This window comes from Mustela lutreola, chromosome 6, assembly GCF_030435805.1.
Source record: "Mustela lutreola isolate mMusLut2 chromosome 6, mMusLut2.pri, whole genome shotgun sequence".
Classification (NCBI taxonomy): Eukaryota; Metazoa; Chordata; class Mammalia; order Carnivora; family Mustelidae; genus Mustela; species Mustela lutreola.
The window spans coordinates 93,483,956-93,511,819 of record NC_081295.1 but is presented as its reverse complement, the minus strand read 5'-3'; the positions used below and the strand labels follow the sequence as shown (position 1 = coordinate 93,511,819).

Below are 27,864 nucleotides of genomic sequence, written 5' to 3'. Positions count from 1 at the left end.
GTTCCTTGCCCAGGCCACGCAGCTAGTCCCCGGCAGCTCAAGGACTGACACGGTCTGTGGATCTCACTGCCCGCCCTCCGCCTGAACAACTCTCTCGTGGCTCCTGGCTCAGGTCAGGTAAGTCACAAGAGTGGCAGGCACCCCAAAGCAAAGGAATTCAATCTAGAGAGTTCCAGGGGAAGGTGGCAGGCAGGATCTTGTGTCAAGTTTGGGCCTGAAAAGAGGCCCTGGAGGTGGCTGGGTAGACTGACTGTGACAGAGGAAGGCCACTTCCTGGCTGGTTTCATGCTTTTTACTTGTGGGGCAGGACTCTGCAGTGGTTGAGGAGGGAGGGCTCCAGAGCTGGGCTGCTCAGATGGGAGTCCCAGTTCTTTCAACTGCTGGCTGGGTAACCTTTGGCAAGTTGCTCAGGCTTCCCCATGTTCTGTATAAAGTGAGTGCAGTGATAATATTTTTCATCTGCCTCTTAGGATTGTTTGAGATTGACTGAACTAAAGCGAAAGCGTAACCAGACAGTGCACGGTACTAGCAAATGCTACGTATGTCTATGGAAATGCGACCTGTTTTTTCATTGGTGACTGTCTAGGACTCATCAGTGTTGACTGAGAACAAAAGAGATGAATCCAGTTTCCAACAGAGTCTGAGGCTGGGTTGTTAGGACGGTGTGGCCGAGCCGCTAGCATGCAGGCTCAGGAAGCGGACTTTGGCTACTTACTTGCTGTATAATCTTGAATTATTGCCTCTTTGTGCCTTAGCTTCCTTCTCTGGGAGACAGAGAGGATTGCTCACCTCAATGAATGACAGGAAGCGGTGAGTTAATGAATATAAACTGTTTAGAGGAGTGTCTGGACCACAGTAAGTACTTGACATAGTTCATGCTGTGTAATCGAATGATATCTTCAGTGATTGGAGAAGACACGTTCAGTCCAATTTCAGAAATCAGTCAAAGAAGCAGCAAAAATTGTAATTATTTGAGACAGTAAGATTTTAAATAGGTTCGTTCAATTACAGTAAAAATAATGAACGAATGGGGCTCCCACCGTTTGTACACAAGTGGATAGAAAATTTATAAAGAGGGCAAAGCCCTGTGCATGGATTTGTGGGAGGAAAGGTCAGTCTTCTTTTTTTACCTCATGGCTCCACAATGCATGAAGGAGTGAGAAGGGCTGGGCCAGGGCTGTGGCCGAAACGTCTGATGTTCATAGGTAGGAAGCTCTCACCCTGTCTCTTTTCCTTTCTTTTCTCCTTCTTTTCTTCCCCCTAAATTCCTCAACATTGAAAAGTGTAAAAGAGAAACACCGTAGGACTGGCAGTCTGGAAACCAGAGTCTGCCGTAACGAACAGTGTGACCCTAAACAAACCACTTGAACTCCTGGACTCTGGTCTCCTCATTTGGAAAGAGAAAGGGCATATTGAATTATTCTTAAAATCCCTTCCTAGGCTTGCTCTGGGAATTCACTTAAGCTATCCAGAAATACTGGGACTTCCTGGACTGAAATTAGGAATTCAGGTGGGCTAGCACACATGCTTGGGCCCACCCCTTCAGAGGGCTCTGGATATCCCAAATGGAACATCTGGAGATCCCCAGGAGCAAAGGTCCTCCTGACCCGGTGGCCTGGTAGCCCCGGGAGGACAGCCTAAGGCGAGTTCATGAGCTGTGACCTAAAGCAACTCGGACTTAACAAAGTAGGTCCTTGTCTTAATATAGTCATCACTCCCTGTGAACAATGCCCTTCAGAGCTTCGTCTGTTCTCTTGGCCTCCTCATCCAGACCTCATCAGGACACCTGTGCTCATGGTCCTGTCATTCATCACGTTTTAAAATTATTGTCTTAATCCTTTGGCTATTTTCAGCTTTCTGCCTTGAGATATGCATCCCCCTGGATGGAGGTTTGAGTACCATTTGTGAAGCATCATGGCAGACAGAGACCCCCTCCCTATCCTTGATCTCCTCCGTTAATGAGGGACATTTCCTCCTTGTTCTTATTTTTGTTCTTGGTGAAATAAACCAGAATTTTCTCAAATAAGTTTGGTTTTGAAACTCAGTGGCACATTCCTTATCTTCGTTCACTTAGATGTCCGTACCATTTGATGCCTCTCTGCCTGGAGTATGTCCTCTGTTGGGAGTGATGGCACCCTTTCTCGGTGAGGCTTTGGCTCCATTTCTTTTCCTTCCACTTCCTTTCTTCTTGACCGCCTCCATTTGTCCTATCCGTAGCTCTTACTTTTTCTTTCGAAATACTCTTCCTCGTGTTGAAAAACAAAATCCAAACACGTGGATTGAAAGATTGGACTGGTTTTATTCAGCCATGTTGTGAGAGTCCGTTTAGCAAGGAGAAAGGAGCTCCAAGGGGCTGTACAGAATGGAAGGTTTTTGTAGGAAGGAGGGTGAGGTAAGAAAGTTATTAGCAAAATAAAAGATGGGTCAGGCAAGGTCACCTTCCCTGAGAGGGGAAGGAGAGGAGGTCTTATAAGGTAGATTACCTCATCTTCGGGGGATGGAGAGCATCCATATGACAAATATCCTCACCAGTCCTGATGAGAAAGTTCATGACGGACAGGTGACGGGGTGGTTGGAACTGCGATTGGTTAGCTATTAAGTCCATATTTGGTGACCTGGCCTAAATGAAATTGTTTGAGCCTATAGGTTTCTTTTTGACACTTGGAAATTGTGTCTATGAATAGCTTCATCCCCCTTAAAACAGATGACTTCCAAATCCTAGATTTTGATATTTAGATTTTTTTTTCTCTTGGTTAGTTATGTATATCATTCACTAGATATTTATTGCCTACCTGGAACAGTGTACCATGTTGGTGCTAAGAATATGAAGACAGGTGACTTTCTCTACTTTCAGCAGGTCTAATGGAGTCGAATTGAAGTGACAGACACCCACTCTGATAAAACCAACCCAAAAAGATGGCGCTAGAGTATTTTAAAAACTACTTTTGGAATATGGGGAACTAAATAAATCTCCAAGGGCTGTGAAAGAAAGGCTTCCCAGACAAGAGGTCATGGGAGGTGGGTCTTGGAGGTTGAGTAGGAGTTTGTGAGCTATGACATCCCCAGACTTCCTTCCGTTGTGTTTTTCTGATGTGCTCCTGTCGCCTCAAGCTCAACATGTCAGAAGTCACATTCTCCCATCTTTCTCCCTAAATTATATCACCCACTTGACTTTGCTATTTAATTCTTTTCCTGAGTCACTCAGGGAATACACTGTAGGCATTTTTGGGTCTTTTCTCTTTATTGCTCTACAGTCACACAGAGTCATCCACATTCCTCGTTTGTCTCTTCCTTCAATCATGCCCACTGCCCCAGTCAGCTCATACACTGTCACTTGCTGTCTGGGTTATGGCAGTGGACTCCTAGCTGGCCCGTCTGTTGGAGGTCACCTTCCCCATTTAATCTGTCTTTGAAGTCATTGCCATATCGATCTTTTATAAATGCATTTGATTTTGTCACTCATCTATTCAAAAATAATGGCACCCTGACATTTGTTCAGTGCTTAGTTCATAAAGTGCCTTTATTTTTTATAAAAGATTTTTTTTTATTCACTTGATAGAGAGAGAATGCGAGCACACAAGCAGGCAGAGAGGCAGGCAGAAGGAGAGGGAGAAGTAGGCTCCCCTCGGAGCAGCGAACCCTATGAAAGGCTTAATCCCAGGACCCTGGGATCATGACCTGAGCCAAAGGCAGAAGCTTAATGGACAGCCATCTAGGTGCCCCTAAAGTGCATTTCTTTGTTTGCTTGATTTACTTAACTCAGCATAATCCCCTCCAGTTCCATCCATGTGAATGCACATGGTGGGTATTCAAAGCAATAGCATAGTGGACCTTAGGGAAAGGGAGGGAAATCTGAATGGGGAGAAATCAGAGAGGGAGCCAAACCACGAGAGACTGTGGACTCTGGGGAACAAACTGAGGGTTCAGAGGGGAGTGGGGTGAGGGGATGGGGTAACCGGGTGATGGGTATTAACGAGGGCACAGAATGAGCACTGGGTGTTATACGCAACTAATGAATCACTGAACACTACATCAAAAACTAATGATGTTCTAACTGAACATAATACAAAAAAAGAATTTACATTTTATAATCATCACCTTTTTTTGCTGTGGGATTAAAAGTTATTAGAAAAATTTTTTAAAAGTGCATTTCTTTAAACAATCTCATTTGATTATGAAAACAATCTTGTGAAGAAAAGACTATACTTGCTTGCAAATCTCTTAAATTTACGATCCGGTAGTCTGTGAGCTCCTGGAGGCAGAGAGGACATTTTGTTCATCTTTGCATCCTCTGTACGTAGTACTTGGTACCAGAAATGATGTCCAGTAAATGTTGTGCTGTGTATTTCTTTCTCCCTACTATCTGCACATCACATGTGCCCCCAAACTATTGTGATCATAAGTCATTGAGATTAAGTCATAAAAAGGGCAGTTTTCCTCCTGCTTCAGTGCTGATGCTGTTGGTCCGTGCACTACTCAGCAATCAGTGACCACCTTAAGCCAGGACGGTCACTGTTGCTGGACCGCCCTGGAACCTCAGGGTCCCTAGCGGGCTCTGAATGTCCAGTGCTGTGTAGACTCAGAACCACTCCTTGTGATTTGCTTTCCTTAATTAGGCAATCAAAGACGTTTGGCTTTTTATATCCTTCTTTTTTTTTTTTTTTTTTTTAAATTTATTTATTTGAAAGGGAGAGTGTGTGAGCTGGAGGAGGGGCCAAAAGAGAAGGGAGTCTGCAAGCAGACTCTCCATTGAGGTCACTGTCATGACCTACAGGGTCTCATGACCTGTAGGTCATGACACTGAGCCAAAACTGAGATTCAGACACGCAACTCAGCCACCCAGGCACCCCTTTAGTATCATTTTTAATATCAGACTCAATTTACTTTCCTTGAGTGGTTTTCAGGAATGCTACATGATAGTATGGATCTAGAGAGTCTAAATGCTCTAGTTTTGCATGTGTAAAAATGTGGGGTTACTAATGTGGCTTATAATTTGTTCTCCTTATTTCCAGATCTTGTTTACTGAATTCATAAGAAAACTGGTTATAGAAGTGATAATATTAAAAAAAAAAAATTAGTGGAGCCTAGGTGACTCGGTTGATAAGCATCTGCCTTCTGCTCAGGTCATGATCCCAGGGTCCTGGGATCTAGCCCTGCATCAGGCTCCCTGCTCAGAGAGGAGTCTGCTACTCTCTCTCCCCCTGCTTATGTTCCCTCTCTTGCTGTGTCTCTCTGTCAAAAAATTCAATAAAATGTCAAAAAAAAATTTTTTTTTAAAACATCAGTGGAGTAAAACTGTTTGGATCTGAATCTGTAAGAATTTGAAATTTTGCAGCCTGGCAACACAGAGCAGCCAGAAACTCTACTCCTGTCTGATAGGGACCAATTTGCATAAAAAGAGTAAATAGCTTCTTTGGTCGGTATTCGCCGTAGGAAACCATAGAACATAATCTATCTTGCATTTTTTTTTCTTCATAATCTATCTTGTATTTTAAGAGGCAGTTTGCTGACATGAAGAATATGATGAACCAGCAAATGACTTGGAAATGTGCTTGACTTTGCAATAACAATTGAAGTTTGTTCTTAGCCAAAATAAAAAGCTTTTGGACTTGTCAGGCTTTCTTTCCAAGAGCCGCTGCTGCCATCTGCTGGTCTGCATTCAGCAAACTTCTAAATGGAGGGATGACATGGTTCAAGAAGATGTTCCTTTGAGCGGGGGGAAAAAATCATCATCTTCTAATTTAATTATGTTTTAAAAATAGAAGTAAACACTAAAGTGAGATGAAGTTACAAATACATCACTTAGAAAAATGAATTTTTCTAGATCTTGGACAAAAATAGAAGATAAAGCAGGGATTTGCCCTGGGTCCCGGGAAAAGTCATACCTTTTCCTGTAGAGGAAAAGTATGAGAAGCGTGGGAAACATATTTCCATGGTGAAGTCAGGTGGTGTGAAGCAGGGATAGATTTGAAGTGTGGCGAGCTCCAAACTTCAGCACTGTGCGTGTGGATGAAGGCGAACTGGATTGGGTAGTGTAGAGGGAGGGTCCTGGGGATTCGGAGATGGGCAGGAAAGGCCTTCTCAGCCAGTGCCGCTCAAACATGAGCGGCATCAGAATCCCCCAGAAGGCTTGGTCAGATGAAGATAGTTGGGCCTCATCCAGTGATCAACGGAGAGGTGTTTAACAGCTGGCTCTTTGGGAAAAAGACTTTGATTTGTAGCTGATAAGTTCTCTGATTGCAGCTGATTTCAGGCTACCCACAGGGCACCACTAAATACCGTGTCAAGAGGAGATGTGCTGCAATATACCAGCATACAGGTTTCCACTGTCCACTTGCAGTAGGTGCAAATAACCTCTAGGGCAGAGCTAACAGTAAAAGGTCATGACTGTATCAGGAAGCACAATTTCGAATATTTTTTGTTCCCATTCCAAATGCAATCCATCTGCTTGAAAGCTTTGATAGCTTGGTATTTAGCCGTGGTTGTCTTTAACAATCAGCTGGTAGAATTCTGGAAATTTCACAGTCCGGTCTCCAATGTGGGTGGGAGCTGGCTCCAGCACACAATGGAGTCCATCTCCAGAGTGGCCGGAGTAGATTTCTGGAGTCTGGGGTGGGGTCCAAGATTTGCCTCTGCCCCATTCCCAGATGATGCCAGGGCAACTCTTCATGGCCCATCCGAAGCGCCGAGCTAGAATGGAACCCTGGAAAGTGATGGGTGTTGAGTTTGGGTGAGGAAGGGAGGTTCTCTGAGAGGGGAACCTTTGAACAGAGCCCTGAACCATGGGACAGCTCCAGTCTTGGAAAAGCTGGGATCAAGGGCACCATGCAGGACTTGTCTTGCATGATGGGAGCAGGTTCAGCTCCTCCATTGTGATGGAGGTAGGCAGTTATTATGGGACTGGGAAGCGAGGCACTCCCTGGGGGATTGCTGAGCCAGGCTCTGTGGGATTGCTGCCTTTCTCTCCGGGGGGAAGAGGGCAGGCTCCTCAGCAGGAGGTGGGGAAGGGTGTTGTGTATTTGATATGCAAAATAGCCATTCTGGAGTGGGAGAAAAACAGATCATTCCAAGGCAGTCTATTTAGAATTCTACAAATGTTAAGTGGCCATTGGAGATTTTTGGTTATGAATGTAAAGTGAGATCAATTGGCAAGGCAATTGATCTAGTAATACTGAGTTGCCAGGACGCTGGTGCACAAAAGGGGGGTCGTGGAGGAGCCGAAGCTTGGTCCGTTGGGAATCATGGAGGAAGGGATCTATGCAGTGATTAAGGGCGCTGTTGAGGCATCTGAGTTATGTGAGGAATTAAGAATGTAGGGGGACCTCTATGCCTGAATGGGGGGAAAGCGGGAGGCTCACTGATCTGAAGGCTGAAGTGAAAGACCCGCGGATCCCCTTACCCAAGAATCCAACACTGCCACTGGATGCAATCAGCAAGAGGTTCTTTATTGTTACGCAGGCGCCTGTGGGTGGTCAGCAGCTCCTGCTAGCTGAGCACACCCGGCTGGGGTGGTGCCGGGTTTTTATAGACAGGTACAAACAAGTTTTGGGTGGGGCGCAACTGATTGGTTGACAGAACTTTTGAAAAAGGCATACGTGGAGTTTGCTGATTGGCTTTGGGGACACGCGCGCACGCGCGAAAAGAGAGGCGGGAAGGGGGAACAAGCTGATTGGTTCTGAGGGCCCGCGCGCGGGAGGAGAGAGGCAGGGAGGGGGAACAAGAAGGGGGAAGGTAGGAATGCCATCATGGCGTCTTCTATTATTTCTATAAGCCAAGCAGTTACAGAAGGGCAAAAGAGCAATTAATAACCTAATTTACACCTAAAAGCCAGCGGTTCACAGAAAAGCAAACAAGCGGTTAGTTATCCTATCTATCTTCTAGGGGAGGGGTCTTTCAGAAGAAGTGCAGGAATTGTTGGAAAGGTCAGAGAAATGGACGCTTGAAGTGTTTTCTTTAAACACTCACTTTTTTTTTTTCTCTGCTCTCATCATAATAACACACTTTAGCCCAACACAGTATTTAAGATACTTTGTGAGATCCTGGGAAACTGCTGTATTATAATAATTTTCTTTTCTTGAAGTTCAAATAGGTTAATAGCGATAATGATACTAACTTGTCCCCCCAGATTATTTTTTATTTTTTTAAAGATTTTTTATTTATTCATTTGACAGACAGAGATCACAAGTAGGCAGAGAGGCAGGCAGAGAGAGAGAGAGGAGGAAGCAGGCTCCCTGCCAAGCAGAGAGCCCAATGCGGGGCTCGATCCCAGGACCCTGGGATCATGACCTTGAGTTGAAGGCAGAGGCTTTAACCCACTGAGCCACCCAGGTGCCCCGTCTCCCCAGATTATTAATGCCAAATGACATACCAAATAGGAGGGGGATTTGCGTGAGAGCACAGCGGTGTTAGCACTCGGCAGCCGGACTGGAGTTTCATATCACTTCATAGCTGTGTGGCTCAGGCCACAGCAAAGTCGCTCTGAGCCTCAGTTTTCTTATCAGAGAAATGGGTCTGATAGTTTCCCCTATGACGTGTTGTAAGAGTTAATAATGTGTGTAAATCATGGCACGGGGCCTGGCTCTTAGGAAATGGCAGCTTTATTCTTATTCCAGTATCATTAGACCTTGAATACAAATACTTAGGAGAGAGTTTTCCACCCCAAGGGAAATCGAATATGTTGGATCATATAAATGAGATGTGTATGAAGACTATGAGAAAATTGGTGACTCAGTATTTTGCCCCAGCTCCTGTGATTGTTTGGGGGAAAAACAGGGGCTTCAGAAAACAACCAGAAAGATTATTAGCAACCGAATGGGAGAGAGATTCTTTTCCTACAGTACTCGGTTATCATAAATGAAGAGCTCCTTTTTCTTTGTCCAAATTGATATGTCTCTCTGTTGGTTTTATAGAACTAAATTTTAATCTGTGTTCATTTTCATAATCTTTTTTCATCAGTTTGTTTCTCTCTGTTGCCTTTTTAATCAGGAAGCTTAGAAACAAATCACAGATCTTGAAGGAGAATCTTATTTGAGAGCTCTTTGAGCTAAGATATGCAAATTAAACCAACAGTGAGATACGGTTTTTATGTCTGGAATAGGCAAAGTGAGTGAAAAGAAAATGATAATACTCAGTAGGGGAGAGCGTGCAGTGAATCCCTGCTTGAAGGATTGTAAATTGGTACCATCTTTCTGAAAATCCATTTGATAATACAGCAAGTCATAAAAATGCCCATGTATTTTGACGCAGCAATTCCCCATTTAAGCATATATTCTAAGGAAATAGTAAAATGGTATTGGATAAGGATTTAGGAATAAATATATTCATTACAATGGAAATAGCAAAATAAATAAAGGGGAGATAAACCAAAGTCTAGCCATAGGAGAATGATTTTAAAATGATGACACATCCATATGACAGTAAATGCTGTGAGATTGAATTTTTTTTCCTCAAACGGATAAAAAAACAGAATGTTTTTCATGATTTCAAGTAAGTCTATAAATAATAAGCACAGAAAAATGTATCGAAATAAATCCATCATAACATGAACCATTGTTTTTCCAGTACGATAGAAAATTAGATGATTCTCCCTTTTTTTAAGCCCCTCTACATTTTCCAAATACTTCACAGTAACGATGTATTGTTTTTATTTTAAAGATAAAACATGAGAGATGTTGAACTTACTAATTAGAAGGTAGAAGACTAGATTTTTCCACTTTTCAATGCCCATTTTGCTTTCAACAGTTGGATTCCTGCCATTCCTTCTCTACTGGAATTGCTCCTCTTTTTTTGAAAGCATCTATCTATCTATCTGACAGAAAGAGAGAGAGAGAGTATAAGCAGGGGGAGCAGCACAGGGAGAGGGAGAGGCAGGCTCTCTGCTCGATCCCAGGATCCCAAGATCATGACCTGAGCCGGAGGCTGATGCTAAACTGACTGAGTCACCAGGCGCCCCGGGAATCGCTCTTTTAGAGGTGGTTTATTCGTCCCTTCAGCTCCACTGCCCGCCGTCTCCCTAATTTCTCTGTATCATCTCACACCATCGGTTATCCCTTTATTCCTTGTTAATACCGGCTTTATTTAGACATCATTCACATACAATAAAATTCACCCTTTTAACATGTGCAGGCACTCCTTTATTAAAATACCCTTCTTTTTAAATTTCTGTGGACACTATCCTAGTTTGTTTGTTTGTTTGTTTGAGTTACTGGGAATCACCCATATGCCAGGCACCTGTTCTCCTAACTTTACTCTGTCTGCTGTTCCTCTTCAGTCCTCTTTGCCGGGCCCTTCTCCTTTGCCTAGCCCTCAAATATCAGCATCTGTGAAGCTCTTTTCTCTCTCTCAGCCTCATGCCGGTAGCTGGTCCAGTAGATGCTCTCAGCTCACTTCAGCCCAGTGTATCTCCTGGGTCCCCTCACCCACACACACCATGAAGGCCTGCGAGCTCGCAGGTCCACGGCTAAACTTGCCTTTCCATGTCCCCAGCCCGACATTTTCATTCCCGTGCCTCTTTCTGTATTGCGAACCTGATCAATGCTGTCACAGTCCTACAAGTCAATCACAATAGTTCTAGCACACATGATTATGATTGTTTTTCCTTTACTTTCCTATTTAACGTATCTTATTGCTATAGCTTTCAAGCTGTGCCTATAACCAGTGCTTTGGTTTTGCCCTTGTAACCTTGGCATCTCTCAGATGAGCAAAGTGATCATCTTTGGGGAGCCTGTCTCTATTTTCCACACAGATTCTATCAAAATAAAGTTCCAGCTCCTTGGCTCAGGAGACATACCAGACATACATGATCTGATCCCAGACTAGTTTTCCAGGCTGGCATACACCATAGCGTCCTGGAACTCACCTGCTCTCCAGCCCAGTTTGAGAATTCATGATCCCTGGGCATACAACCTTCACTTACCCATTACAATGCACTACTTTCTACCATCCGCTTTCTCCTCCATCTCTACTTATTAAAATATGGCCCATTTTCCAAGACAAGTTCAAAGGATCCACCTTCTAGGAAGTCCTTTGTCATTTCCCTAACCCTGAGTAACCTTTCCCACCTTTCTTTTTTTTTTTTTTTTAAAGATTTTTATTTATTTATTTGACAGACAGAGATCACAAGTAGGCAGAGAGGCAGGCAGAGAGAGAGGAGGAAGCAGGCTCCCTGCTGAGCAGAGAGCCCGATGCGGACCTCGATCCCAGGACCCTGAGATCATGACCTGAGCCGAAGGCAGAGGCTTTAACCCACTGAGCCACCCAGGCGCCCCCTTTCCCACCTTTCATTCCCATGGCTATTTGTCTGGAAACTTCTAGCACTTGCCGGACTCTACAAGGCCTTTGCCATTTTGCCATTTGTGTTGATTTTCCTCTTACGCTAATGGAGCCACTGTGCCTTATTTCTCTTTGTAGGATGCATGATATTGGCACAGAGTGCTTTGCAAAATGAACACTTAATATATATTTGGCATCAAAAGGATACCCCATGTACTGATATTTTCATCTTTAATTTGATTTCTAATGCACAGTGTTCAGGGCCCCCTCATTGTCAGATTACCCCACCGCCTTGCCATCTTCCAATATCTCTGAAAGTTTTGAAATAGTAACAAGCACTTAATTACTCTTTTTGAGAGCCAAGTGGCTAGCCACGTGGTCTTGTCAACCAGAACCAAACTGATGGGAAAACACTCTAGGACTGGTCACCTAGCTTTGTATGGGCTCCACTCTTTGCCCCAACCCACGAGTGATACCAGATAACACTTCTCCCTTCTTCAAGGAAGCCACATTTCCCTTATGCCAGGGATTGGTCTGGCCAGTTTGGTGAGCAGAAGTAGTTCGGAACCAGGTGCTCTGCTCTGCAACCGTAAAGAGAATTCATTTCACAGAATCACCTGTTTGCATCCTCAGCAGGTGACAAAGAGAAAAGACAGGAAAGGGGCATTTGGTGCTCACTACCGGCGTTAACTTGGACCTAAAATATCTATCAACATATGCTCTTGAAGGTTTTTTTACAGCCCCCAATTAAAAACAAAAACAACACTCTTACATATCAAACTGCACTCACACTGTTGTTCCATTGTAATGATTTCCTTCAGTGGCATCTTCCAATTAAACTAATCCCCAAGTTGTAAGAGGACTTTTAACCGCCCTACAGAACTGAAGGGAATTTTCCACCTAATCAAAGCAGGAAACCTATCTCGATTTCCTAATTTAATTAACCCAATTAATGTATGTAAGTACTGACTACTGATGTGTTTCCAGGATGTAATTTGTTCTTCCAAAGATGCACACACTTCTGTTCTTGTTTTATTTTCATTCAGTTTGTCTCTGAGAAGCAGGCTGCCTGCTGAGCAGGGAGTCCAATGCCAGGCTCGATCCCAGGACCCTGGGATCATGACCTGAGCGGAAGGCAGAGGCTTTAACCCACTGAGCCACCCAGGTGCCCCTCTCTGAGAATCTTTTGACTCAGTGCTACCTCTTTCCTCCTGGGAAGAATTTTTAAAATACATATAATGAAGTTTTTTTTTTTTTTAAAGATCTTATTTTTTATTTGACAGAGAGAGACAGTGAGAGTGGGAATACAAGGAGGGGGAGTGGGAGAGCAGGCTTTCCGCTCAGCAGGGGGCCTGACCTGGGGCTGGATCCCAGGACCCTGGGATCACAACCCGAACCAAAGGCACATGCCCAGCAACTAAGCTACCCAGACACCCCTATAGTGAATTTTTTTTCTCTTTTTTTTACTTATATAATCTACTAGTATCAGTGAAAGTGTTTTTCTTGAGTAGAAGTTAAATCTTTGATACTATCATATATATTCATTACACCTTATTAGAACAGCAATTCTGGCTAAAGAGAAAAGACAAAGGATCATTTTTAACGTGAAGTAAAGGAGTTAAGTATAAGAACACAAAATTAAGGAATTTCTTTATAATTTATTCTTGGCCCATTTGGTTCTAAGTTATTTTGAAATCTGAAACAAATGTGCAATAGTACATAGAATGGATAACTTCATTAATTCCTCTCGATAACTGTAAAGGCTAAATTTGAATCAAGGAATGAATTGTAGCGTCAGCTATAGGAGGAGATGGGTCAGTAATGGACTAGATACAGCCCAAGTCTCTTTGCCCTTCTATGAGCTCTTAAGCTGCCATTGATGCTGTATGAACAGCCATGAGCATGCCCAGTAGGCAGGCAGGACTGAGCACCTGCCTTGTGGGAAGTGTTTACGTATGTTACCTCTCATCTTCAAAGTAACAGGGATGGTTGACCAGCTCTATTTTATGGATAGGAGCTCAGGGATGTTACATGGCTTGCGCAAGGGTGTCCAGAAAGTAAGCAGGGTAGCCAAGTTCAATCTCATAGGGTTTAGAACTGGGGCGACACTAAGAAGAGTTGGTAGAGTAAATCATTCCCTGATGAGAGGGTGCCCTAAGTTTAAATGTTTGACTCCAAGCATTCCACGTTTTACCCTTTATTTACATACACATTCTCCTGTAGCCATTCTTGAGTGTCTCGAGTCCTCCAGGACACACCTCCAGTCGATCCCTTTCATGACGTTACTACCTCCTGACCAGCTTAAAGGTTTTGCCCTATCATTATCACGGCTTCCTTCAAATGCCCTCAGGGGTTTTTGTTTGTTTGTTTGTTTGTTTGTTTTTGGGTTTTTTTGCTACCTTTATTATATTCTTGTGATAAAGCCTTCATCCTGGCTTACCTCAGTTCATGGGTCTGCTGCTGAACAGCTGCTGGAGACTTTTCTCACTTTATATACAGTATAGGAAACCACAACTGGACATTTAATCCTCCTGGTGTTTGTAGCGTAGACATTCCCTTTTCCAGTCTCTCAGATGGCTGTTTCATGCCTTCTTCTTTCCTCCAGAGCCAGCCTCAGAAGAGGATGGTGGATCACGTTGCATTGAGAAAGAGGAACACCCCACCCTCATCTTCTTGCCTCTTGGTCTACCAGCCTGATTCCATATTAACTCGTGCTCTCTGCTTGTCTCCTTTTGCACGGGTAGGGATAGCTCTGCTCCTAGCAAGGGCCCAGCCTTTTTTCACTGTGCTCAGAGTCCCAGCCTATCTTGCCTCCCAGACATTTTGTGCCTACAGTGAGTTGTCACCCCCACATGATGAATTGCTTTCTACTAGATTATTCCTATCAGCATCTAGAGGTATCTCCTCTCCTTGAAACAAAACAGTCTCCTCTGCCCTGTGTCTTTTTTTAACTATTTCTTTTGTCCCCTTAACAGAAAATCTTCTTTTTTCTATAATCACTGTCTCCCTATCTCATATGGATTCCTCAGCCTGCTTCCAATCGGGATCTCCCCCTGTTAGTCCACTAAGAAGCTATCATCAAAATGATAATGGCCTTTCTGATGCCAAATCCAATAGTTATCTTTTTCTATATCATTCTTTTTTTTTTTTTTTTAATTAACATATATGTAGTATTTTCAGAGGTATATAGTTTCAGGGGTATATAGGTATATAGATCAGAAGTATATAGTTTCAGGGGTATATAGGTCTGTGATGCATTAGTCTTACACAATTCATAGCACTCACCATAGCGCATACCCTCCCCAGTGTTCATCCCCAGCCGCTCTATCCCTCCCTGCCTCCACCCCAGCAGCCCTCGTTTGCTTCCCGAGATTAAGAGTCTCTTAGGGTGGGCGCCTGGGTGGCTCAGTGGGTTAAGCCGCTGCCTTCGGCTCAGGTCATGATCTCAGGGTCCTGGGATCGAGTCCCACATCAGGTTCTCTGCTCAGCGGGGAGCCTGCTTCCTCCTCTCTCTCTCTCTGCCTGCCTCTCTGCCTACTTGTGATCTCTCTCTGTCAAATAAATAAATAAAATCTTAAAAAAAAAATAAAGAGTCTCTTAGGGTTTGTCTCCCTCTCTGGTTTTGTCTTGTTTCATTTTTCCTTCCCCTCCCCTCTCCTCTGCCTTGTTTCTCAAATTCCTCATATCAGGGGGGTCATATGATAATTGTCTTTCTCTGACTTATTTCACTTAGCATAATACCCTCTAGTTCCTTACATGTCATTACAAATGGCAAGATTTCAGGGGTTTTGATGGCTGCATAATATTCCTGTGTGTGTGTTTGTGTGTGTGCGCGCGCCCGCACGCGCCCAAGTGCGTGTATGTATGTATATATACATACGTATATATGTATATATATCACTTTTTCTTTATCCATTCACCTGTTGATGGGCATCTAGGCTCCTTCCATAGTTTGGCTATTGTGAACATTGCTGCTATAAACATTGGGGTGCACGTGACCCTTTGGGTCACTACGTTTGTATCTTTAGGGTAAATACCCAGTAGTACAATTGTGGGGTCATAGGGTAGCTCTAGTCTCAACTTTCTGAGGAACCTCCATATTGTTTTCCAGAGTGGCTGTACCAGCTTGCATTCTCACCAACAGGGGAATTTGTTATATCATTCTTGACCTCTCAAGAACATTTGACAAAGTTGACCATTACTTCCTCTTCAGAATTCTTTTGTCTTTCATAACACTGTAATCTCCATTTCTCTTTCCTCACGGACTACTTCTTCTCAGGGTCCTGTTCTCTTTTCCCTCATCTGAACTTGAAGTGCCCGTTAGGTAAGTTATTGGCAACCTTCTGTTTTTTATTTGTATACTCTCCATAGGTGGTCTCATTCAGCCATGTCAATGCCAGTGACCCCCTCACTGCCCACATCCAGCCTTGTCTATGCTTCAGAACTCCAGACTCAAACATTCAGTTGTCCACTGGACATTTCCATGTAAGTTGAAACTTCTCCTCAGACTTACTGTGGGTAAAGCAGAACTTTTGATAACCTCTCAGGAAGCCTGTTTGTCCCACTACATCTCTGTAAACACCGTTACCACCCCCTCAAGTTATTCAGGTCAAAAGTCCGGGAGACATTCATCTTCCTTTTCCTCTCCTTAACATATGAGCTATATACAAGTCCTAGAAGATCTAAGTCTTAAAAAATCCTGGATCAGACTTCCTCACCCTGTCTTTACCACTGTCGTTTTAGATTAAGGCACCATTCTCTCTTGCCTATAATAGTCTCCTGTTTGGTCCTCCTACTTCTGCTGTTGGGCTCTCTGCAGTCCAGGCTCCTCCCAGCATCCAGAGAGACCTTAACAAGGTGCAAATAGGATGATTATGTCACTTCTTTATTTGAAGCCCTCCAATCACTTCCCGTCATACTTAGAATAAAGTTCAGAGCTCCTTACTCTGATTATGCCCTGCTGACCTTCCAAATATTATCTCCTCCATTCACCTCACCCATTCTGTTTCTGCCACACATTCTCTCTCTCTGCCCACCCCCCTTTCTTGAACCAGCTCTTCCTTCTTCTGCAGTCTTCTTCTGATCATGATAGGACGGGATGCTTCTTTTCATCAAGATCCAGTGTCTTATCCTTAAAAGAGAAGACATACTCTCATTTCCCTTTTTCATTCTCGACTTAAAAATGATCTGATAAAAAATGGCTTATTTTATGATTTGCTGGGTGGTTGGTTGGTTAGTTAGTTCATTCCTCTCTCTCACAACCAGCTCCATGAGGGAAGGACCTTGTGTGAACCCCTTTCTGCTCTTTTCTCCATGCCCATTTCCATTTTGTTGATGAAGGAGTGAATGGACCACTATGCCAAAAAGAAAATACACTCACAGGTCTTGTTTCAGGGTTCATAATGGACAGTGAAAACAATGGTTTGGTACAAGAAGCAATGAAATGATGTTTGTCTTAAATGTTAGTTTGAGGAACTTGAAATGCGGAAATAAAAGCAGTAATAAACCGTTCAGAACTATTGAAGATTGGGGAGGGGTCCATACGCCAAAAACTACCCTGAAGTAGCTGCATTTTCTGTCGTTTTCTTTTTTTTCTTTGTTTGTTCGTTTGTTTGGCATTTTCAATATAATTTTTTAAAAGATTTTATTTATTTATTTGACAGACAGAGATCACAAGGAGGCAGAGAGAGAGGAAGGGAAGCAGGTTCCCTGCTGGGCAGAGAGCCCGATGCGGGCCTTAATCCCAGGACCCTGGGAACATGACCTGAGCAGAAGGCAGAGGCTTAACCCACTGAGCCACCCAGGCGCCCCTTCAATACAATTTAATTTTGTTTCCCTGTCATGGTGGAAGGACCAAAGAACAATGAAATGACACAGCAGAAAAAAAAAAGCCACATTAACTCAAGTAATTTCACAGATGAAGTTACCAGCCCTTAAATCCTTGAGAACTTACTACATTTTTGTAAAACATTATGTATAACTTTGCTGTCTTTTGCCATCTGAGGATCAGGTGAGTAGGTTGGGCAGCTGTGAGTACCTGAGTAGAGCTTCTTACCCAAACTGTGCCTCTCCAAGGGTGTCCAGGGGGATGCTCCTGTCCTACAGGAGGAGCAGGGTCCACCATGGCGGTCCATTGCTTCTGTGCCCTTTTTGTCTAAGGGCACACCTGCTATTGTGCTCTGGTTGATCAATTCACTTACATGTTTACTGAGCACTTGCATGTATGAGGCACTGTGCTGGGCCCAGGGACGCTGCTGTTGCCTTCTCTTCCTGCCCAGTTGCTTTATCTCCTTCAGGTCTCCCACATACTGCCACCTGTCACACCACTTTGTCCCTGAGCACAGGCATTAGTAGGGAATATTTTTATGCTAGAAAAATAAAAATATTCCCAAAAGAGACTATGACTTTTTTTCATTGATTGCTTATGGAGGTGGCTGCCCCTGATTAGTATTGATGAGTATTTTCTTGTAACAATCTTTTAATTTAGTTGTGTGGAGTCCATTGGTTAATGGGTTGATTCCAACATTTCCGTAGTTTCAGACACTGAACTAGATTTATGGATGCGGAAAGCAAAAGGACCCTGTCTTTGCTCTCTGAAATTAAATCTGGTGAGGATAACCGTGTTTCCACTTGGTCTCTAACCATGTAGTGTTTTTTTTTTTTTTTTAAATACTGAAGAATGACCTCTAAAGACCTAGGGCCCATCCAGTATATAATTGCAAAGGCTTCAGAGACCGGTTGAAAACCCAGCTCTGCCACTTACTAACTGTGGCCTTGCAGAAGCTCCTTAATATCTCTGATCCTTGGTCCTTCATATGTCAAATGTCAGGAGAGTTAGAATGTAGGAAAAGCACACAGTGTTCATAAATAGTAGCTACAATTATAATAAGAAATTATTGTTATTTGACCCTCTTATTTAAATATTAAAATGTCACCAAGGGTTCCTTTAAACAGAAAATATGATACATAGATGAGCAACATTATAACAGACCCTTTTTAATATTTTTGTTTATTGAGTTGTTTTCTGGGGGTGGGAGCAGCAACAATCGTGTCTCTAATTCAGGCCTTCTGAGGTTTTTGCTTATTCTGTAGAGAACCATAGTACCCTGTAGTGAAATTTTTGAGTAGCTTCTTGTGAGTAAGGGACTTGACTGAATACCCCATCCAACCCATTGGTGCTTTGCTGAAGGCAGGTTTTGGCTACCTTCCATAAGTGCCCACGTACACTGTCCCCCCCTTCCCTCTACTCTGGTTTTCCACCACCTTCCAGTCCTTCTATCACCAGCCTTTGCAAGGAGCAACACAGATTTATGACTTTACTGACACAACAAGTGGGATACCCAAACTCTTCCCAGGGACCTGGGCTCTTCATGAAGTCTGGTCTGGTTTATTAATATGGATGATTTAAGATCTTCTAGTCCTAATCTGTGACTAAGTTACAATTACAGGACTCTATTTTATAGCATTAGCCATCTCCTGGACTCCGCCAATAGCATTGCCTTTGAAAACTTGAGTTTATATATGGCAGAGGGAGGCGCTAGCCACTAGATGGTAGAATGATGTTTGTCGTGTTTCCTTATGGGTCAGAGCCTTGGTGCTGGATATGATTTCTTACACTGAAAGCCTATCTCACCTGGGGCGCCCGGGTGGCTCTGTCGTTGGGCATCTGCCTTCGGCTCAAGTCATGATCCCAGGGTCCTGAGATCCAGCCCTGCATTGGGCTCCCTGCTCGGCGGGAAGCCTGCTCCTCCCTCTCCCTCTGCCCCTGCTTGTGTTCTCTCTCTTGCTGTCTCTCTCTCTCTGTCAAATAAATAATTAAAATCTTAAAAAAAAAAAAAAAGCCTATCTCACCTGTAGTGAAACAAGCAATGGAAGCCACATTCTTTTCAAATTCACCAGAAAGTTTAAAACTTGCCTTTAGTGGGCTTGACCCCTGTGTTCTTAGATAGCATATCCTACAGCGGGGTGCAAGCTGTTGAACTGTTTCTAAACATTAAAAATCCCCGTGGACATATACACCTCAGTTAGTCTGGGAGAGAGGTCTCAAAACTTGCTTTGCCACAGAGGATAGTGTCAAAACCCAGGCTTTGTTTCATTGATTCTTAAAGGATCAGTGGCAGCAACACAGCTGGATAGGAGAGCTCTTAGAGCTACTAGGAGCTCCTGTTCACCTGCTGCTTAACTGTGGGCCAGGTTTCTTCTGAATTTTATGCCTATGTTAAATACAAGTAACATAAAGTTTACCATTTTAACCATTTGTAAGTGTCTACCTCAGGGGCATGAAGTACACTCCCACTGTTGTGCAACCTTCCCTGCCACCCATCTCTTGGAATTTTTTCACCTTGTAGAACTGAAACTCTAGAGCCATTAAACAAATTCCCCATTCCTCCCTCCCTCCAACCCCTGGTAACCTTGTTTCTACTTTCTCTCAATGTTTGTCCTTTTGCCTTTGGCTTATTTCATTTAGTGGAGCGTCCTGGAGATTCACTGATGTTGCAATATGCGCCAGAATTTCTTTACTTTTTATGACGGAGTAATATTTCACTGTATGTATGTATGGTAGTCTCCACTTATCCACAGAGGATTTGTTCCAAGTTCTCCAGCGGTTGCCTGAAACCACAGATAGTACTGAACCCTGTAGGTACAATATGTTTTCCTGTACCTACATACCTACAGTAAGGTTTAATTTATAAATGAGGCACCATAGGACATTAATAATGACTAATAATAAAATAGAACAATTAGGCAGTGTACGCTAATGAAAGTTGTGTGAATGTGGTCTCTATCCTTCTCTCAAAATAATTGATTTTGAGCTCGCCCTTCTTGTGTTGGTGTGAGATGCAAGAATGCCCGTGTGAGGAGACGAAGGGAGGGGAGTGACGTGGGTACTGTGGCGTAGCAGCAGGCTCCTGTAGACCTTCTGAGCCTCTGCTTCCAGGCCTCAGTTGACTGCAGGTAACTGAACTGTGGAAAGCAAATATGTGGGTCAAGGGGGAGGACTACTGTACCTCATCGTTCATTCATCTGTCCCTGGGTGCTCTGTGGACTTTTAAATAGGGTATAGTCTCTGTGGTCTTCCTAGCCACCATAGACTCTCCTTCGATATATGAAGTGTCTTCAAAAGTTCCAGGTATTTGTTCACAGGTGCAGGCTAAAAAGTGGAGTTGTTGATAAGCAAACCTATCCCTGCTGAGCTACAGCAGGGATAGTGAGTCCGCTCCCCCTCCCAGCTTCCTGTGTGCACCAGCCCCTTCTCAAAGGTAAGGGTGACAGACGTGGTGCATGCGAAAGGACTTTGAAAGTCACAGATTGACAAATAGCTTAAGATTACATTATCCTTGTTAACATTGAATATTTTCCAAATAACAATTTATGTGCTTTTGAATTATGCAAAGAAGATTTGCTCTAACAAGGTTGAATTTTTCACAGAATAAGAAGATCCTGTTTTCTCCAAGCTATCCTTAAGAGCCTGCTTCTTATCTGGAACCATAACCCAGACTAGGTACTCAGAAAATATCTGAACACTGCAATAACCAGCAAGGGGTTGCACTGGTAAAAAGCAGGCCCTGTCCCAGAACCGGTTGACTTTTTGCCAGGCATGCCTTTCTGCTTTGTGGCCAGAAGGTGGAGCCATACCACTTCAAATATTCTCAGTGTGGTTTACACTTCAGCCTTATTAGCATGTCCTCATGGATTTCAAATAGAATGGGGCCTGTTATTGATATATCTCACATCACCTGCTATTTCAAACCTTCAGTCCAAAATACTTAATGAATGTTTACATAGAGAAAAATTTGTAAAAGAATGTAAGAGAGAGGGCGCCTGGATGGCCCAATGGGTTAAGAATGCAATGGGTTAAGAATGCAAGAGAGAGTAAAAAATTAGCGTAGGCTCCTTTTACGTAGTTAAAGAATGAAGGAGTGAACAAATGATTCATTTGAAAGCCTATTATAGAAAAAGTGAGATTGGAGAAAATGGTCCAGTACTTTCATGGATGCAAACCACAGTCCCCATTTTTTGGCCTCTCCTCTCTTAACATTGTAGAGTGAAAGTCAGGGGTCTAGTTATAAACATCTATACTTATGTTTTATAAATGCAAAACCACAGAATTCAGTTGAATATGGGAAGTGGACTGTAGCCAGAGTTGACGGAGTGGTATTCGAAGCCCATAAAGGAGTTAAGGTAACTTTGAAAGATGAAGAATAATAATGTAAGAACAAACTGTGTTATAATATTTCCGGTTTTATTATATAACCTTTCTGTATCCTACTAAATGTGATTTTTAGTACTGCATTCATATTTGCTCAATTCTATGAACAAATTAATCTGTAGGATTCTGGGAGTGGATGAGAATGTTGAAAAATCATTTTAGACTATTCCTTTTCTTTACGCGGAATACCTAATCTTTATGAACTACGTTCCTAAAAACTCCAAGATAACTTCAAATAAATCAGCATAAAGGAATCGATTCTATTAGAATAATTTAAAAGACATCTTAATGGCATGTGATCTTGGTTTGGATTTTTGTGGTTTGCTATAACCCTACGAAATTCGTGGGCCTTGGAGCGTCTCCCAAGTCCCAAGATTTTAGGAGATGGCTGGCCCTTTCTTCGCTCCTCTTGACTTTCTGACATTAAAAAAGCAATGTGCAGGAGCAAACGTGATGCTAGCCATCCCAGCGAGGGTGGCATTTTTCTTGGCCAAACTCCTTCCATTTGGAAAAAAGCAAAAAACAACAAACCAGGTAGAAATGTCCTTCCCTTGCCAAGCTTGCCAACCAGTCTGTTTATGATCAGGATACTCAAAGTGGCTGAATAACTCGGTCACCTAGAGCACTGAGATAGAGAGGGCAAGGAGATGAGTTCCTTCTCTGCGCAGCTGGCAGCTTTGCTCTGTTTGGTTGGCAGCAAGGAGCTCTGCCCTAACCTTGGTCCCTCCACTAGGAGTCCTAGTGGTAGCCTTGGGCATCAATCTGTCACCATCACTGGAAATAGGAACAGTGCTGGAAGTATTCAAATGACTCTTGCCTTCCTCCTTGCAGAATCTTCAGCACGTGAAAGGCAGTCCAAATCTGCTCTGCTTTTCTTATTTATTTATTTATTTTTAAAATTTATTTTCAGCTCACAGTATTCTTTGTTTTTGCACCACACCCAGTGCTCCATGCAATCCGTGCCCTCTATAATACCCACCACCTGGTTCCCCCAGACTCCTACCCCCCGGCCCTTTAAACCCCTCAGGTTGTTTTTCAGAGTCCATAGTCTCTCATGGTTCACCTCCCCTTCCAATTTTCCTCAACTCCCTTCTCCTCTCCATCTCCCCTTGTACAGAGGGAGGCCGGGCTAACGTGCGAGCTCATTAGCCACCATCTTCCGTAGCAGGAAAAGGGAGCCCACGCTGCTATCTGAGCAGCTCACCCGCTGGTACCGTCTGTGGCAGGTTGCCACCAAGAGCCTGCAGACATCACAGCTGTTCCGCCCCGTACCGGTTGGCTCTAAACTTGTAAACAGGTATGCCGGCTAGGTAATGCACAGTGGCGCCCTGCGAGCCCCCCGTAGGGAAGTAATGGGAACATCGTCCTGAAAGCAATCTCTTCCAGGTATCTGACAGAGGCTGCCTAGGGAACAAAATGCTTGTGATTCCAGGACTCCAAATAGAAAAGCCTTAGAAGTTGTTTTAGAAACAGCTTCCCTCTTCCAGGAATAATCATGGATTTTGTAAATCTCAATCCCAATGAACTGATGACTTTGAAAAATCAGAGCTACTTTCTTCAAGGTGGGCCGTTTCAGGGCTGCCTAATACCATTCCATTTTAATCTCTGATTTCTTCTTACGCTTCTTGAGTTTTAATTTTTGCACAGTCCTCCATCAGTATTCTTTTTCTTCTTCTTTTTTCCTCTCTTTCCCTTTAGAGGCATGCTTCTGAGGGTCTGGCCCTCTGTAAGGTCAGGTCAGCTCACCTTTCTTTTCGTCGAGTACTGTTAAACCACCCATCCATTGCAAGTTCCTGGAATTACCAGATGAGACACCTTGGGGACTCTGGCCATTCTCTGGAGACCAGTGTTCCTCCAAACTGGAGCCGCATCTCACTCAGGGGCATTCTAGTTGAAACCAGCAAGCCCCACTCTTCGGGATTCGGCTTCAGCAGGTCTGCCGGGTTCCCAGGAGCTGCTGACTTTGATGCCGCTGGCTCAGGGACCCTACTCGGAGAACTGCAGCTGTAGGTCAACATGCAGGTTTCCAGACTTGGTTGAACATAAAATTACCTAAACAACTTATGACAAATGCAGATATCCTGACCCTGTCACCAAATAGAATACTAACATCTACAAAATAAAATGATATGCAATTATCAATCTTTTATTTACTTACTTATTTTTTTTAAAGGATTTTATTTATTTATTTGATAGAGATCACAGGCAGGCAGAGAAGCAAGCAAACAGAGAGAAGAGGAAGCAGGCTCCCCACTGAGCAGAGAGCCCAATGCAGGACTCACAATACCAAGACCCTGGGATCATGACCTGAGCCAAAGGCAGAGTCTGTAAGCCACTGAGCCACCCAGGTGCCCCCCCCCTTTAAAAAAATAAAATAAAAAACAAGTATCAATCTTGAAGTGGATTTCTTTTCCCCCAGACGCCATGCATATTTTTAAAAATCTTCAAGGAGCATGTGGGTGGCTCAGTAGTAAAGCCTCTGAGTCTTGATCTCAGCTCAGATCTTGCTCTCAAGGTAACGAGTTCAAGCCCCATGTTGGGCTCCACACTGGGTGTGGAACCGACCTAAAAAAGAAAAAAAAATCGTTTCCATTAAAAGGGTAGTGCTCTGCCCACGAAGCAAGTTCCTGGCAGCAAGAGTGCTTTCCTTCTTCTGAACAATCAAATTATTGTATTTTTCCTGTTCTTACGACTGTTCGAATGTGGACTTTTTAAAGATGGGATTTTCGCGTGAGAGTTCTTGGAATTCTTCTTGGGGCCTTAGATAAAGCAACTGTTAATTTTTTATTTTTTAATTTTTTAATTTTAATTTTTATTTTTTTTAAAGGTTTTATTTATTGATTTGACAGAGAGAGATCACAAGTAGGCGGAGAGGCAGGCAGAGAGAGAGGAAAGGAAGCAGGCTCTCTGCTGAGCAGAGAGCCTGATGTGGGGCTCGATCCCAGGACCCTGGGATCATGACCCGAGCCGAAGGCAGAGGCTTCAACCCACTGAGCCACCCAGGTGCCCCAATTTTTTATTTTTTTTAAAGATTTTGTTTATTTACGTGAGAGAGAAAGACAGAGAGAGAGAGAGCAGAAGCAGTAGGAAGAGCAGAGAGAGGCAAAGCAGACCCCCCACTGAGCAGGGAGCCCCATGTGGGGCTCCATCCTAGAATCTTGGGATCATGACCTGAGCCGAAGGCAGACGCTTAACTGACTGAGCCACCCACGTGTCCTGATAAAGCAACTGTTTTAAAAAAGTTTTAAATCATCACTGTCTTTGCTTCTCATGAAAAACCCAAGTTTCATTTCCACTGAGATCTTTGTATTTGGGTGGTTGCTACCTGTATAAGGCACGATGTAGTTAAAAAAAAAAAAAAAAAGTAAGTGTATACTGCCATTAACTCCTGACTGCACGAGCTTGGGGCCTGGTTTCACGTAAATCTGGCTACGCTGACGGTGCTAAGAGGGAACTCTTGCTGTGTTGCATTTCTGCATGTTGGTTTTTCTCTCTTTCAGTGCCTCTGCGGTGTCCCCACCCCCATGGGAGTTTATGGGTACTTTTTTCCAAACAGTCCACTGATACGACCTGATGAGGAAAAGAACCACGGAACGTTTTTCTGACCCTGGGACATGGTATAATCTCAGTCCTATGCTCCAGGAGCTCAGACTTCAGGATTTTAGGGTCCGTTCTAGAGGTTTCTGTTACCTTTATTAGACAGCGAAGGTCCTGGGACCCGGTTTTTGGATATGTGTTACTGAATCCCCAGTAGCTAATTGTATAGCTAGTTTTTAAAAGAAATACTGTGATTTTTACTTCAGAGAAATCATCAGCTACTTGTCTGGTTTTTTGAAACACAGTGGATGGGAATGAAGCATAAAGTGGAAGGGATTAAAGTGCTGTTATTTACAGGGAAAGTTCTCTGATAATTTATAGCCAACCCATTCAAGGAAGTAGCCTCTAAAACTGCAAAATGTGTCTTTTAAAGTGTTCACAAACGATTTATGTTAAAGCAAAGGGGTTACTAAAAGCAGAGCACTAGGACCTGTTTCTCTCTTGAGTCATTTGTAAACATTAACAAAAAGAGGGCACAGAAAATCTTCCCTAAAATTGTTATAAACCTCAAACAGCTGCCCCCAGTATCCCATCAAAATCCTTAATGCCTGTGAGGGCTGAGTGGTCAGTGAGGACTGGACTAAAGGGTTATGCCTTTGAGAAGCACATTTGAAGCCTAAGAAAGAAAGGAGAACAGTCAAAGAAAAATCTGCCAGAATTTAATGACCTCCGGAGCAATGGTTTTATCTGAGAAAACTGGATAATGTATGTTGTTTTTTTTTACACATCGTGTATATGTGGAGACACTTACATCCACCTTTCCCAAGCCTGTTATAAGATGGTAGTGTGGCTCTTGGCAGATTAAATGTATGGGTTTGCCATCTTTTATCGCAAAATAGGTTGCATCCAACTACTGCTTAATTTTGACAATACATTCATGAGATTATAACTGCTTTTCTTTAGAAGAAGGAACTGCTTAGACTTTAGGGAAGTGCTTTTATCTTGGCATGTAGAAACGTAAATGAGAGCTGTGGTACAGTCTTAAGGGTTATATAGGCTTTTTTCGACAGCTTTCTATGGGGAAGCTGATACGGCGATCGTAAACAGTCCGCCTAGTGTCATATAATTCAGATTTCCTAGACCCCACCTTCCATGGAACTACCTTCCATTTGTGCTACATTTAACCTCTAACAATTTGTTTGTATTACATGTAGAAAGGAATTGGTAGATTCAAAATCGATGTATTTGATGTGTACCAAAGAACTACTTTTTTTTTTTTTAATTTAACTTCAATTAGCCAACGTGTAGTACATCATTAGTTTTTGGATATAATGTTCAATGACTCATTCGTTGCGTAGAACACCCCGTGCTCATCTCAGTACACGCCTTCCCTAATGCCCCTCACCCAGCTATCGCAATGTATTAAAAGTATACTTATTTTTTCTGAACTACATGAAAAGTATACTTATTTTGTACTCAATTTCTGGAATAATTTATTCCAACCCACATTTAAGAATTAAATATGCAGCTAGTATGTACTCTAGACCTGGCCAGAGGTGAACGTTGACAAGAGTAGGGTTTCAAAAACAGCTTGAACAAGCAGATCCCCCAAAACATAAAAACATGCTTAAGAACTAACTTCACAACAAATTATCTTTATATAGCACCCTAGATATAAATACTTAGTGGTTATGAAAGTCTAAAGATTGATATTTCAAGCAGCATGGTCTGTGACCAAAAGAGAAATCACATTCCTCTGGCAAATCACCTGCTTGAAGCTTATACCTCCCCTCCCCACCCCAAAACACGAATGCCAAGTGGCCAGTCCCCACCTCAGAGGCCCAGAACACTTGCTCTCTGCTCAATGTTCTTGGGAGTCTTTGGTAAACGTTTTTGTGCATGCCAAACTTTTGCTACTGTTAATAATTTACTTCATGTGAAGCTCTGTTTTAAATAGTGTGGGAGCAAGTAAGGGTAGATGGGAGTGAAAATGTGTTCTAGGTTCTGCTCTTTGATGGCACATCCCAGTAACCCGAATCTAGCCAGCAGGCCTGGGAAAAGCTAAACATCCAAGGTCGAGAACTACCCAGCAGTCAGGCCTTGCAGAATTATTTTTTTATCACTGCACACACACACACACACACACACACACACACACCTAGACATATAACACACGTGTAAAATTTTTTTTTCCCACATAATAAATGCTTGGTAACCACATGCTTGTTGGTGAGCTGCATCTAGCTCTTTGGGGTTTTGTATTCAAACTTCTGGTACTTGAGCTCCTCAGGTAGCATTCACTCCTAACAGGCTAGTGGCCACATTACCTATTTTCCCAAATAACAAGCACTGTTTTTAAGAGCTTTCTTTGGCATTTGTGTATTTATATGTGCCTCTGCACATAGGCTCAGACACTCTGTGCGGTTGCTGCTGCCGCCTGGACTGTCTGGGCAGCCAGCTCTGCCTTTGGCCCCGCTCACCAAGCCTTGCCGCCCAGCCTCTGCTCAGCCTTTCGGAAGCCTCGGGTTCTAGGGGCTTGATGGGAAATGCTTGTCGCCATCTCATGATAAGGGTGAAAGCTCAGGCATCTTACCTCTCCGAGGCTCTCCTGGGAATGGAAGAAAGACCTCTGATTTCACTGTTAGAATTTTCATTGACCAGTGATTTCCTGTATTTATGTTGACAGTGAAAGCAGTTTGCCACGTAACTCAAGATGTGTTAACAGTTGCGGCGGATTCGGAAAGCTTACGGGAAACGTTAGGGTAGAAATGAAATTGACACCAACTGCTTGTGCTTGCAGGTGACTTTGAAACTCACCTGATCCCACTGAGACGGGAGGCAGCCCA

At 43.3% G+C, this 27,864-nt stretch overlaps 1 protein-coding gene and 1 pseudogene across 2 annotated transcripts in view; both read left to right on the top strand.

Annotated features, from left to right (window-relative positions):
- The window catches only part of RCAN2 (regulator of calcineurin 2), a 270,185-nt gene that overhangs the window by 61,908 nt on the left and 180,413 nt on the right, over window positions 1–27,864 (top strand). The gene's annotated exons all lie outside the window — the stretch shown is intronic.
- The window catches only part of LOC131833275 (heat shock cognate 71 kDa protein-like), a 99,954-nt pseudogene continuing 85,346 nt past the window's right edge, over window positions 13,257–27,864 (top strand).